Raw genomic sequence first — 15,396 nt, 5'->3', positions numbered from 1 at the left:
GCAGATTTCACAACTCAGTTTAGACTTATCAATTTTACCCTTAGTTTGCATTCCCTCTACAACATTCTGTAACTTGGAAACATCATAATTGCAGTGACCAAGTATTTCGTGCCAAGTCTGACTATTGTTAACAGCTGTTACAACTATCATCTGTTTCGTCATTTACAGTGTTCAAGTAATAAAGTCTATTGTATTCTTTAATGTCAAACTTGGTACCGCTCTTGTGGATGAGTTCATCACATCCTTGTCCAAAGTTGATTGAAGCTCCGTTGGCCATCACTGCTTTGACAGAGAAGATGTCATGTGGATACGACGGAATATACACCGCTTTCTCCAGCATAGCCTTCACCAGCTTTCCCTCGCTGTTCACTTTGCTCACCTCAGCATCAGCTCTCTTCATGCCACGCCGCTTGCCCTCGTACCATCGGCCAACTCAGTGTTTTTCTGGTTGGAATGTGTCGTCGAATATCTTAAACTTTCGGATGTCCGTGATTATGTGCAAAGTCGCTCCTGTGTCGATCATAAGCAACTTGTGCTTCAAGCCATTTTGCTGACAGTCACTTGCTTTGAAGGCATATGCATGTTCTTCACCCCCTTCATCAGCCGCTTGCTTCACATTATCTCTTTTTGCACCTGCAAAATGTGTCGTTGTGTGTTGAGCTTTTGCAGTAACCACACCACCGTGTCTGTCTCTTTTTGACGTTTGTTCGGACATGCCTGGGCCTTATGTCCCGTTTCACCACAGTTGTAGCATGTAATGTCTGGGCCTACACTCTTCTCTCTCCCTTTCCAGTCCGGGATTGAGGTACTCGCTTTCATCACGTTATCATCAGAACTAGCACGATACTTCTCTGTGTCTTCGAAACTTCGCTTGGTTTTGAACTCGACAAAAGTTGTCTTCATTACCTTGCGTGATATGGATGACAAATGGCTTAAATGACTCTGGCAAACCTTTCAGTATCATTGCAATCAAAAGTCCATCACTTAGTGTTTCGTCAGCATTCCTCGGTGCTGTAATTGCCGTTTCTGCCAGAATAATGTAGTCTGTGACACTTTCATTTGCAGTTTTCTGCAAGGCCGTTAGCTCTGTGTACAGGCTAATCACACAGGGTTTTTAATGAAATTTAATGAAAATTTTTCTGGCACAGGATATAAATCCTCTACACCAGACTCGACAAATTAAAACAACCATACAAAAAAGAACCACAATATAGTCATTAAAATCACAATAATCTCACAAATAATCACAAATCACATAAATACAATAGTTTCTCAAATACATAAATCTCACAAATAATCATAGTCACACAATACTCACAATGATCACAACTCAGCTTTATAATTGTATAAAAAGTCCTTTGTTGACCAAAATGTATCTAATCTATTTTCAAAATAATTAAGTGAAGGAGCCTGCACCACATCCTCTGGAAGTTCGTTCCATGCTCTTACAGCACGAATTGTAAAGAAGTTTTTTTCTCTTTTCAGAGTGACACTTTAACGGGAATAGTTTTAAGGAGTTCCCTCTTAACTCATACCTATTATTCAAAAAATAGATAACAGGCTCAGCTGTGAAATCATATAGTATTTTGTGAACAAGCTTATAGACTTCAGTCATGTCTCCTCTATGTCTCCTGTATACTAGAGTTGGTAGTTGTAAATTTCTTAGCCTCTCTTCATATGACATCTCTTTCAGACCTGGGATTAGTTTAGTAGCTCTTCTCTGAACCTTCTCAAATTTTTCTATATATTTTACTTTATAAGGACACCAGACTGAGCTCGCAAATTCAAGATGAGATCGCACCAAGGATTTATATAATGGCAAAACTATTTCCTTATATAAATTTAGAAAAGTTCTTCAAATTATCACCAGCATAGAGTTTGCTTTTTTAATTTTTTCAGAAATGTGCATGTGAAATTCAATTGAACTATCAACCACGACACCTATGTCCTTTTCCACTTCCACTTGCTGAACCATCAAATCTCCAAATTGTAATTAACCCAGTTGGCACTTGTTTTCCCAATGTGTAAATGTTTGCATTTTTCTGGATTCAATTTCAGTAGCCACCTATCACACCAGTTACTCATGCTAGCGAGGTCTGCTTGAAGATGGGCTGTATCAGTGTCCTTATTAATTATTCTAAATATTTTTGTATCATCCGCAAAAAGGTATGAGTCAGATTGTATCACACTTGGTAAATCATTTACATAGACAACAAAGAGTACAGGGCCCAACACAGAACCTTGTGGGACTCCAGAGGTCACCGGTTTCCATTTCTGAAGTGGCCCCATTTACCACCACCTGCTGTTTCCTATTATGTAAAAAATCCTGTATCCGGTCTGTAACTCTGTCGTCTATGCCATATGATTTTAATTTTGACAACAGTCTTTTATGAGGAACTTTATCAAAAGCTTTTTGAAAGTCCATATATATATGCAATCAACTGACTGCCTTCTATCCAAAGCTGCTGACCACTTATGAAGAACGGTGAGAAGCTGAAGTGTAGTTGATCTTCCAGATATAAATCCATACTGCTTGCTACTAAAAAGCCTGTTAGACTTCATATGGTCAACAATATATGTCCTGATTAGTTTTTCCATTGTCTTACATACTACAGATGTCAGACTAACTGGCCTCTAATTTCCTGCTAGTGACTTGTTTCCTTTTTTGAAAATTGCACTGGTATGTGCCTCTTTCCAATCACAGGGTAAAGTTGATTCTTCTAATGATTTATTAAACATCATTGTTAGAGATTCGGTAATCACACTAGCCAATTCCTTTAAGATTCTAGGATGTATCGCATCTGACCCTGGTGATTTATGGATGTTAATATCCTATAGAAGCCATTTTATATCTTCAAAAGTTATTATAAAACATTCTGTTTGCTGAACTTCCACTTGTGGCAATTCAGGTATGTACCCTTCGGGTTCGATCACAAATACACTGCTGAAATAATCTGACAGTATTACTGCTTTTTCAGTATCTTTGTCTGTTCGTATCCTTCTGATTAGTATATAAATCTCCTACTGATGTCTTAATTTTTGTCCTCTTATTAATATAATTCCAGATGACCTTTGGTTTCAGCTTAGATTGTCTTGCTAAATTTTCATATAGCTTTCTTAAATAATGTGTTCTCGTTCTCACAAAGTTTATAATTCTTGGATATTGCTGTTGTGTCTCTGGTTTTTTGCTTCTTACTGCCTTTCTCACAGGAATATTTTTTCTACAATTTTCCGTTTTGTACTACCGTCCAAGGGGAATTTATGCTTTTTCTTCTGAGACCTGGTTTTACTGTTTGGTACATACTTATCCTCTATTTCATTCAACTTATCCTTCATTAATCTCCACTTGTCTTCAACATCATAATTAGACAGGTATTGTGTCCAGTCAAAGATTTCCCAAATCTCTATGTGCTTCCTCAAAATTCCCTTTGTTGTAATTTTTTCTTGTAGTTTCATTTCTCACCGTTTTTGTGTAACAAATGACCTTAAACAATATGACACAATGCTCACTTTTACCTAAAGGGCCTAAATACTGAATGTCATCTATCATTTTATCCTCATTTGTAACTATAAGATCCAACATATGCGGTGTGTCATCACCTCACCACCTTGGTGGTTCTTGTACATGTTGAAACAGCAATGCATTCTGAAGACAGTCCAGAAACTTGTTATCTAGTGATGCAAGATTATCCCCATTGCATCATTAAAATTCCAGTCTGTATTTGGCAAATTAAAATCACCCATCATTAATTTATGTAAGTACTTTCTAGTTGACACCTCTTCCATTAGAACCAAAGGGTTGTCATTGTTAATTTCTGTACCACTGTCAGACCTATAAATTAAACCCATCATCAAAAACTCTTGGTTATTGCATTTATCTCCACAAAAATATTCTCTTGAAACTCTGTTGCTAATGCATTTTTTAACTTATAATGATGTATGAATATAAAGCAGTAAACCTCAACCTACATCTTTCTCTATATTCCTTCAAAATAAATTATAACATTCTATATCATCCAGATTAAATTCTGCTGGGCTCATTTTATGCTTCCGATTTTTGGACTTCAGTGATTCCTATAATGTGAATAAGTGGGAGTACTTTCAAATGAGCAGTAAATCCATGCATTTTGTTATGGAGTTGATTTGCATTTGTATATAGCCACATAATGCTCTCTAAGGGCGGACATTTACAGACATGCTGCGATTTAACAGAGACAAGCTTATGATCAAGTCACTGTGTGTTGGGGATTCTCACCACTCTCCTTGACCGGGAGAGGGGGGGGGGCACGGACTCTGTGGGTAAATTCCCCATATGATTTTCGCTGCTTTTCCTTCGCCTCCTCATACAGGTCTCTCTCTCTCTCTCTCATTACGCAGGTAACGGAAAACCTTTACCTGCGTAATGGTCCCTTAATAGCCGAAGAGTTTTTCTTCCGTTGTCTGTTGCTTCTCTCATAACTAGGGGCAGGCTTTTATCACCCAAAAACTTAATCAGTTCAGCATATGCTTCTTCATTTTTCTTAGTGTCCTCCTCTCTTGCTTCTTCTGTGGCGGGCTCATTTTGTATGGTCTCCTTCATGCCCAGCAGACGCAGATGGCCCAAAAACTTCGTCTCTCAAAGCTCGTAATTCTTCTCATCTCCGTCAAAGCACAACCTAGACCATCAACTTCCAACATCCCTCCTGGGCCCAAAACCTGTTGGCGCAGCCATTTTCGTGTGGGATAAACTATTTAGGTTCTTATTTTAACGGAGGCAATGAAACACAGCTCACGTCGGTTGCCAGTAAACCGGAAACAGAACATCTTTAACAGCGTATGCACATTTTTATCAGAATCGCTGCGCATTACGCATTACGTATGACGTATGAGTGGCCAAATATTCACGAATACCTGATCGACACACCAAGTCTTTATTCTCGGGAGAACTCGAAAGCATACACGTATCTGGATGCATACAACTATGTTACTAGCGGTCATATCATCATGTCATCAAATCATTTAATGCAGTAATAAATTGGCATTGCCTGTAGTTGTATCTTACATTAAAACAACTGAATGTTGAATTAATCTCAATAATACATTTTTTTTACAGTAAGTGTGTATCTTGTAAAAATAAAAAAGATTACCTCATGTCACTGCTGCTGTACCTGCACATAAACGTATGACTAATAAAAACCTTGAAATTTGTCTTTAACTCTACATACTGGAAAATGTAGATTATAATTTCATGGATCCTTTATCAAAAATTACCAAGTTATTTTCTCGGGACTATACATTTACAAAGGTTTGTTAATGCTGCACAATCACCATGTCATCTAAGAGGTCTACCTGTGTGAGTGGAATAACAGTTGTCAGAATTTTGAACTTCTTCCATCTACCTATTACTCTTTCAATGTGTATTCTCATGTTAAACAAACGCCTTGATGTTCCCACTTCTTGAGCAAAGAGCTGCTTTTTACCTTTGATAAAGTGAGGGATTCTAAGGGTGGCACAGTGTACGGCAAGCTTATCTCTGATGATAAAACCACGATCTGCTAGTATCTCATCATTTGCTTCTAGAAGGTTATAAAGTCCAGACTCAGCTGTAAGTTGTTTATCAGAAACACGCCCACCCCAAAATGCGTACAGAAAAGTAATGGCTCCTGCAGGTGACATGCCAACTAAATACTTAACTGTGTTGTGGCTCTTATAATAATTTTAATATGTTTGGGCTCTGGAGGTAAGATTCGTGGGTCTGTTAATAAAAATTTCAGTGCAGTCAATAATGCATCTGCATTGCGTGTATTTAGCTTTAAAACATTTTGGCATATTCCTTAATATTGCCTGCTTGCTTGGCCACTTGATGAGGGGTTTCAAAACCTGAGACATAACAAGGAGCCAACTTCTCATAATTTTAGAGATGTCACATTCAGTAACATTAAATCTGAATGCAATATCCGGTAACACTTTAGTATGGGGAACATAAAAAAACTTAATTACTAGTGAATTAGTAATGATCAAGATGTCACTTTAGTATGGGGAACATATTCTAAGTAACAAAAACTTAATTTACAGTAATTTAACACTATTAACACTTGTAGTTTTGTGTTTTGTTATGTAAGAACAGACCATATTCATTAGGTGTTAGTAAGGGAGAATAACTCTTCTTGTGGTACTACCACCTTATAAAGTCCATACTAAGCAAAGCATATTGAGATGGTACTACTAATAAGCAATAATTCTGAGGTTATAGAGGGAAAACTCATAGTTAATGGCTTACTGGTTGTATAATAAGGCCATGCAGAATAAGGCATTAATGAGTACGTAATAATGACCAATTAAGAGCCAATATGTTGCTAATTTGCATGCTAATAAGCACCTAATTAATGGTGACTACGTTCCCCATACTAAAGTGTTGCCCAATATCCTTGTTGCTGAGCCCTAATCAGGATAGCCAACAGATGGTCCTCCAGGGTCAGAGAGCCATGCACAACCTCTACACCAGTGTTTCTCAACCGGGGGTCCGCGGACCCCTAGTGGTCCGTGGTGTAATTGCAAGGGGTCCGTGAAAATAAAATATCTTTAAAAAAAAGATCCTATGACATTTATAGAAATAGGATTATTTTACTCAAATGTGACTGAGACCTTTATCTACCTAAACTATAAAGGGTAACAGGACTTTTTTCTCTAATTACATCTGTTTCACAAGTGTAATTTATTGTATTTTAATAAGAGATCTCGCTCCCGTTTGCATTGTTAAAAGTTACTGCATAAAAATTCTGTTGTTACATATATCTGAAAGTTACTGCATAAGAATTCTGTTTTGTTAACTATATCTAAGTTACAACTGAAAGCTCTTATTTTTGCCCCAAAGAGTGAATAAATGCTATAATGCAATTTAAAATGCAGTTTCTACTGTTTCTATCAAATTGCAACCCCCCTCCCCCAAGATCAGGTGGAGGGGTCCTCAGGGTAGATCAAAAATACGCAGGGGGTCCAGGACCCCAAAAAGGTTGAGAACCACTGCTCTACACTGTCTTTTTTAACTGTTTGGAGCAACCACTCAAAAATGACACTGATCAGACCTGTGAAAAACAGAACCTGTGCTGCTTTGCATTTGATAGAGGAAAAGTGTGTTTCTGAGTGTTGCTTTTAGTTGTTCATTCACGGCTTTGAGTTTGTTGATGTCCACACGCAGGTTGTCATATTCGGTAGAAAGTTGGTTGTAGTTCTGTTTGAGGTCATCATGGAGAGCCTTCGGGACCGTGCTGAAAAAGAGATTAGATATATAAAGATAAATAGAAATTTCACAGTCCTATTTTTCATATCTGGGAAATGGCTACACTCTGGGTGATCATTCAGACTGTGCCAAACAGAATCATGTCCAAATACCTTTTCACAACAAATATACAGTGCATCCAGAAAGTATTCACACCCCTTCACTTTCCCCACATTTTGTTATGTTACAGCCTTATTCCAAAATGGATTAAATTCCTCTTTTTTCTCATCAATCTACACACAATACCCCATAATGACAAAGCGAAAAAGGTTTTGTAGAAATTTTTGCAAATTTATTAAAAATAGAAAAATGAAATATTGCATGTACATAAGTATTCACACCCTTTACTCAGTACTTGGTCGAGGCACCCTTGGCAGCGATTACAGCCTCAAGTCTTCTTGGGTATGAAGCTACAAGCTTGGCACACTTATATTTGGGGTATTTCTCCCATTCTTCTCGGCAGATCCTCTCGAGCTCTGTAAGGTTAGATGGGGAGCGTCGCTGCACAGCTATTTTCAGGTCTTTCCAGAGATGTTCAATGGGGTTCAAGTCTGGGCTCTGGCTGGGCCACTCAAGGACATTCACAGACTTGTGCCGCAGCCACTCCTTCGTTGTCTTGGCTGTGTGCTTAGGGTCGTTGTCGTGTTGCAAGGTAAACCTTCACCCCAGTCTGAGGTCCTGAGTGCTCTGGAGCAGGTTTTCATCAAGGATCTCTCTGTACTTTGCTCCATTCATCTTTCCCTCGATCCTGACTAGTCTCCCAGTTCCTGCCGCTGAAGAGCATCCCTACAGCATGATGCTGCCACCACCATGCTTCACTGTAGGGATGGTATTAGCAAGGTGATGAGAGGTGCCTGGTTTCCTCCAGATGTGACATTTGGCATTCAGGCCAAAGAGTTCAATCTTGGTTTCATCAGACCAGAGAATCTTGTTTCTCATGGTCTGAGAGTCCTTTAGGTGCTTTCTGGCAAACTCCAAGCAGGCTGTCATGTGCCTTTTACTGAGCAGAGGCTTCCGTCTGGCAGCTCTACCATAAAGGCCTGATTGGTGGAGTGCTGCGGCCGTCTGTGGGGGGTTTCATTCCTTCTTCTTTTTCTTTCATATCTAATACACACAGAAGAGAGCAAGCAGTTAAGTACAAAACAGTTAATTTACTCAGTTGACCACAGGTTTATCACATCCTCAATTCAAGTCAGTGGAATTCACATAGCATGCCTCAAAGGGCTTCATGAGATAATATAGACATAACAGAAACTATCTGGCCTAACATAATTCTGACAAAAATATAGCTACATTAAATTACTCACCATTTCTTCTCTGCACTTCGACTCATGCTATGTCGAGTCATGCTGGGTGATCACAGTGAACAACAAATCACAAGGAAGTGACCATATTTACCTCTCATGTTTTGCATCGCCATTGCTGGACTGGGTTGAGTAGGAGAAGACAGACGGGAAAAAGTCAGGACTGTCGAAGTCCTCAGATGCCTCTCCTGTACAAATAATGTGTATTCCAGTGATTTACAGTAACATTAACACACCAAAACAGGTCATTGGCTTACCATTACTACATTACAGTTACTAGCAACACGACTTTCGCAAAACTGAACCAAGGTACGTTAGCTTCTAAGCTAGTTCAACTCAAACTTGAACATAATTACTCTTGCTTGCAAACATTGTTAGTTATATATGCATAGGACTCAATAATTACGTTATTTAACATTTGTTGTTCTAAGTTAAAACGAGCGATGTAACGTTATGGCTGATTAGCCTGTTAGCTGAGGCCTAACGTTAACTTACCTTACCTGTTATGAAGTGATCACTGCAAATGCGGGCATTTTTAATTAGTTCCTCGCTCCAGTCGCTTCTCCTAATTGCTTGCAACCAAAGATGTCTCCGGTTAGCCTTAAAAGGGGTGCGAGTTGACGGAATTGGGTAAAACTTGAGCGTTTTGTTTGTCAAAACGATTCCAGCAACCGACTGCACAACACGACATGATGATGCCGGGCGCTTCCTTGCTGCAGCCGACATATGCAGTAGAACCTGCGTGACGTTAAATGACGTAGACTGATATGACGCCATACTCCCCCCATCTTCAACACTATTGTTGTGTCGCAAGGGCTTGGTAAGCAGGCTTGCTGCTGTTAACCCAGCACTCTTAGCATTTCATTCCGTCATTCACAAATCAGTAACCCTGTTTACACTTGGTTTTAAAATGTGTTTTGGCCTATCAGATCACAAGTGGACAGCGAGACACATCGCCGTTTACACCTGTGTCAATCATGCGTCTCCAAATGCGTCCTGCTGACCACTTATGATCAGATTTCATTACTCCGAAGAAGAAGATTTCGTTACTGCTATGTCACTTTGGCTACAAGATCAAAGGGCCTCAGTCAAGCGCCAGATTTGCCGACTAGCTGTGAAAACAATAGCTAATGTTTGAAGATGTTTCAAGCACTAATATACATTACGGACTATTCCAATTGTTGAGATTGACAGGACAAAGTCATTTATACTCCAACCACGTACACTCTCCTCTCTCTCTCCATTTTTTCGAAAGCTGGCGCGCTGTTACCAAAACAACCACCACATCCTGCATTGATGACATATTTTCCTGTTACGTACTTGTCAGGGGCGCATCAGGACACATTAGCATTTACACTACAAAAGATATGTGGTCAAATGCGTCCCAGACCACCTCGGCAAGTGGTTTGAATAACCGGTTCACATAAAGTTTTGGTGGTCGTTTACACTTGTATTTAGCGCTGTCCACTTGTGATCCGATCACAATAAAGGCATTTTAAAACCAAGTGTAAAAGGGGTGATTCTTATCCAAAAGAATTTAATCGAGTTCAACTTGAGTTACCTTGTATACTATTGACAAAGGATTTGGGAATCTTTGCAATCACAGCATTGTAAGATAATAATAACAATAATAATCATTACATTAATACAGCGCTTTCCTAGACACCCAAAGCGCATCACATTGATGGGGGTAACTCACTTCAACCACCACCAATGTGTAGCACCCACCTGGGTGATGCATGGCAGCCATTTTGCACCAGAACGCTCACCACACATCAGCTTGAGATGGAGAGGGAGGAATCATTGAGCCAAATTACATGGGGGGATGATTAGGTGGCCAGATGGAGAAAGCCAGGTTGGGAATTTTGCCAGGATACTGGGGAACCCCCTACTCTTTGCAATAAGTGCCTTGGGATCTTTAATGACCACAGTGAGTCAGGACCTTGGTTTAAGGTGTCATCCGAAGGACGGCATCTCCTACAGCACAGTGGCTACAGCACTGCACTGGGGCATTGGAATTTGATTTGATTTGATTTTTTTAGGACCAGAGGGAAAACTGCCCCCTACTGGCCACCAACAGCACTTCTGGTAGCAACTCAGTTTTCCCAGGAAGTCTTCCATCCAAGTACTAGCCAGGCCCATACCTGCTTAACTTCCATCATTTGGCAGAGCCAGGGTACATGTTGGTATGGCTGCCAGCCTGGTGGTCACAGATGTACTCTTAGACACTCTTGCCCCCCCCCCCCCCCAGTTCAGGAATGGCCGTTCCCTCTCCCCAAAGATGGCCTCTTTGACACCCTGTTCAAACCAGCGTTCCTCCCTATCAAGGATGTGCACATCCTCATCCCTGAAAGAGTGGCCACTGGCCTGTAGATGGGTGTAGACTGTGAAGTCCTGGCCTAACGCGTTAGCTGTCCTGTGTTGTGCCATCCTCTTGAGCAGCGTCTGTTTGGTTTTCCCAATGTACAAGTCCAAGCAATCCTCCCTGCACTTAATGGCATACACCAGGGTTCCCCAATTAGTTTTCTCCAAGTGCCAAATCATGTCATGCATGCCAAGCCAAGGGCCAAAACGTCCGGGTTGTTTTTTTCCCATTGTGCCAGCAAAAGTTGTTTTATGTGCAGATGCTGTTATTGCTGTTATTAGGATTATTATTACTATCATTATTATCATCATCATCATCATCAATAGTAGTAGTAGCAGCAGTAGTAGTGGTCGTAGTAGTAGTAGTAGTGGTGGTGGTGGAGGTGGTAGTAGTAATAATGTAGGCCTGGGATTCTTAAAGCCTGTGTTGAGGGTCACACAAGAAAAAAAAAAAGCACTCGTGAAACAAAAATCCAAAATCAACCATTTAGTTATGGAGAAATGGCCAAAAATAAATGGAAGTTGATTCTCCAATCAGTGGGAGAAGTGAAAGCGATGAGATGAGGCAATCCTTCTGATGTCAGGCCTGTTTTCTGTTGTGGCAATCCTGAGGCACTGGCCAAGATGTGCATTGGAGAGTCTGTTTCTTTCCTGGTTCTTGATCGAGTTCATTGAAGAAAACGATGACTTACTTATGTATGTGGAGGGGAAAATTGTGAGTAGGAGCATTGCAATAGCTCTCATGTTTTTGAATCGAGTTTGGGGAACCACGTTGATCCAAAAGCAACTCACCCCCACGCCCTTGTGTTGTGCTTTGAGCAAATCAAATGTTCCCATCTCCAAGACCTCAATCTGAAGAGTTGCCTCATCTATGGACGGTACCAGCCTTTTAGCATCTGCAGTCCACTGGCCGTCAGCCAAAATGGAGAATGGCTATCCCAGGAAGAGGAGGATGTCACCTAAGAGTTTAGGGGAGCATTCAAATCGTTCCTTGACATTTTCTGCCAGGTTCGTCACGAAATGCTTCATCGCTGGACCCTCCCACATTTCGTTCTTCTCGCAATGCTCCTGCAGACATGGAAAGTGCAACTTTCTCCCATGACCATCTCTCCGAAAGGTTCAGCTTTGACCGGAAAGCTTCAACTGCCTCATACATGTCTGCAACAGTGTGGTTCTTATTGCAGATTAAGGTGATTTAGATGAGACATGATGTCACTCAAAAAATAACATGCCATCACCTTATTCTCACTTAAAAACCTCTGATAATCTTGGGCTTTTTAGCTCCGTAGTTTGGATAAAAATGAGAAGCCCATCGTGCAGGTTGCACACCCTCTCCAACACATGGCCTTTGCTCAGCCAGGGAACATCATTTTGCAGCAAAAGATCCTTGTGTTCTGCTGACATTTCCTCTAGCAATGCTCTGAAAAGGCGATGTTGCAGACAAGAACTCTCGCAAAGTCCAAGTCTTGTCACAGTATCAACCGCGTTCCATTTCCCCACACAGTTTAGTGCACAAAAATCACCCCGTCTGTGAATGTTCTCATTCATCCAGGTCATGGTTATCCAAAAGAATTGAATCGAGTGTAACTGGACTTGGTATATATCCGTGAAGAAGTTTCGCCTCTCATCCAAGAGGCTTCATCGGTTCGTGCCTTTCTGACTAGACCAAGCTAGTCTGACTGGCTGGTGATGAAACTCAGATATTTATACAAGGTAACTGTAGTGAATGGTCATGTCCATATTTGCATATGAAACTTGTTGTTGTTTTTGGTCGTTACGCAACTACATTGTTTATAAGGGTGGGGGATACCTGCAGTCAATTTAGAGTGAAGAGGTCACTTAGATGAGTGATGAAACGTTTCTGTCAATAAACTTTGTATCCAGATGAACTGATTCAACTTTCTTTGATTTTCTTAACTGGATTATTGAACATGCACATTGCCATTGTAGCACTAGTTAATGGTCATGGTAATTTGCATATGAAACCGATCGTTGGTTTCGGTCATTATGCCACTATTGTTTATAAGTGTGGGGAAACCTGCAGTCAGTTGAGACTGAAGAGTTCGCTTAGATGAGTGATGAAACGTTTCTCTAATAGTGTGTCCAGATGAACTGATTCAACTTTCTGTGAACTTATTAGGCACCCTCCCTGCTGGCTGTGTGCAGGAAGTGGTAATATATCCTGGGGAGAGTACAGTTTAGGAGAACCCCTCCCCTTTGACTGGTTCTCTGCTTGCTGGCAAATCGTAGACAGGTTGTAGGCTGTGGGTGTAGCTGACAGAGATTGTGTGTGTGTGTGTGTGTGTGTGTGTGTGTGTGTGTGTGTGTGTGTGTGTGTGTGTGTGTGTGTGTGTGTGTGTGTGTGTGTGTGTGTGTGTGTGTGTGTGTGTGTGTGTGTGAGAGAGTGAGAGAGTGCGTTAGGGTTAAGGGCTAGGGAATGAATGTCGTCAATGAAGGGGCCCCACAAGGATATATTTGTGAGGGTGTGTGTGTGTGTGTGTGTGTGTGTGTGTGTGTGTGTGTGTGTGCAATGTCTTCACACTATTTAAATAGCTATTTAGCTAGCTAGCTACTGAAACCAAAAGTCTCTTACCAGTTCTCTTTCCATTGAAAGGTTAGGGTTTCATAACAGAGTCTAACAAACAGCAAGACTCGCTGCTGGTGTGTCTGGTTTAACTTGCTTACTGATGGAAACATTTTTTACATTTTTCTTTGATCCCCACCCCCATCCTTGGTGCTTGCTTTGTCACTTAACTGTGTTCATGCATGCCAGTTATTCCAATAATTGGAAATTAACTTGTGCACATCCCCAAGAAAAAGTAGCAACACGTTGACTTCTATACTAAAAAAACACAGCTTCTTTGTAAAACTGAGTTTTAAATTTAACTTGATTTTTTTTTCTTCTTTTTCTCCCCAATTGTACACATCCAATTACCCCACTTTTCCGAGCCATCCCGGTCGCTGCTCCACGCCCTCCGCCATTCTGGGGAGGGGTGCAGACTACCACATGCCTCCTCCGATACATGTGGTGTCGCCAGCCGCTTCTTTTCATCTGACAGTGAGTTTTGCCAGGGGGACGTAGCGCGTGGGAGGATCACACTGTTCCCCTTCCCCCCTTAACAGGCGCTTTGACTGACTAGAGGAGGCGCTAGTGCAGCGACCAGGACACATACCCACATCCGGCTTGCTAGTAGAGAAGGTGCTGATGCAAAGGCACCCGGGAGTGTGTTTCATTATGAACAGGTCTCTGTGACTGGGATTGCTCAGATACCACTGCAATTACCATGATGTGTGGATAAAGGATTCTGATTCAAAGTGGCAATCATGAAGATTCTGGTTGAGTTCTGTTTTGGCACACACTTCATTTCAAAACCTGTGACTAGTTTGTCCACTAACAAACACCTGATCCTCTCTGGTGGACTAACCGCGGCTGGGTGATCTTGGGAGTTTTGGCGGGAATGTTCCCACAGACACATGTTCGCATTTCTCCATATTCCTGCAGATGCAAGGGCTTCAATCAGTGGCAGATAGGTTGAACCGTCATTGTGCCTGTGTCGGGTTCAGCGAAAGAGATTAACTTAGCGAACATTTATTTAAGTGAGAATCTTTGAGATTGCCGCTTTAAACAGAAAGGACAATTTCAGGATTGTAGTTTTAAACAGTGACGTTTCCCACATTTTTACCTGCTGTCTTTAGGGACTGCTAAGTGCCATATACCGATATTTCTTGTAATTATGTAGCCCACAGATTTTTTTATGCTTTTGTGACATAAAGACAGACTGATTGGCATAGGCCAGAGCTTCACCATCCAGGCAGCTCACATTGTTTGATCATAGCAGACTTTCCTGCTCCTCTTCCTTCTCCCACTCTCTCTCTGTCTGTCGCTCTCGCTGTCTGTCTTTCTCTCTATCAGTCTCTCGCTCTCTCCCCCACTCACTCTTGCTCTCTCTTTCTCTCGCTCGCTCACTCGCTCACTTGTGTCCTGAGAAAGAGAAATTGTTAGTGCTCCTGTTCCCTGTCAAACAAAGTCTGAAATATCAGACTCCGTTTAACTTGTGAGTGTTTTGTCAAGGAATAACAAATAGCTGTGACGGACTGTCCACTGTTGCATAGCTACTTACTTTTCTGAGTCGTTGCCCACACGCGCGCGCGTGCGCACACACACACAGAAGCACACAGCCCTCCTGTGAGCCAAGAATAACACTCCCCCTCCTTGCTGCTGCCAGAGGCATCAACACTAACAAAGCCATATCGCTGTACACACACCAACACATTGTGCGACACTGTGTGTGCACACAAAGATACCCAGACATGGACATCCATCAACATGTGATTATTCATAAGCTAACTTCTTGCTTGGGGGCTGTACATACTTGTAGCGCTCTATATATCTATCTGAGTTAGAAAGTGTGTGTGTGTGTGTGTGTGTGTGTGTGTGTGTGTGTGTGTGTGTGTGTGTGTGTGTGTGTG

At 41.3% G+C, this 15,396-nt stretch overlaps 1 protein-coding gene across 2 annotated transcripts in view; it reads left to right on the top strand.

Moving 5' to 3' along the window:
* The window catches only part of mapk9 (mitogen-activated protein kinase 9), a 38,383-nt gene that overhangs the window by 6,531 nt on the left and 16,456 nt on the right, over positions 1-15,396 (top strand). The gene's annotated exons all lie outside the window — the stretch shown is intronic.

Source organism: Lampris incognitus, chromosome 1 (genome assembly GCF_029633865.1).
Source record: "Lampris incognitus isolate fLamInc1 chromosome 1, fLamInc1.hap2, whole genome shotgun sequence".
NCBI lineage: Eukaryota > Metazoa > Chordata > Actinopteri > Lampriformes > Lampridae > Lampris > Lampris incognitus.
This window is presented reverse-complemented; position numbering and strand designations above follow the sequence as displayed.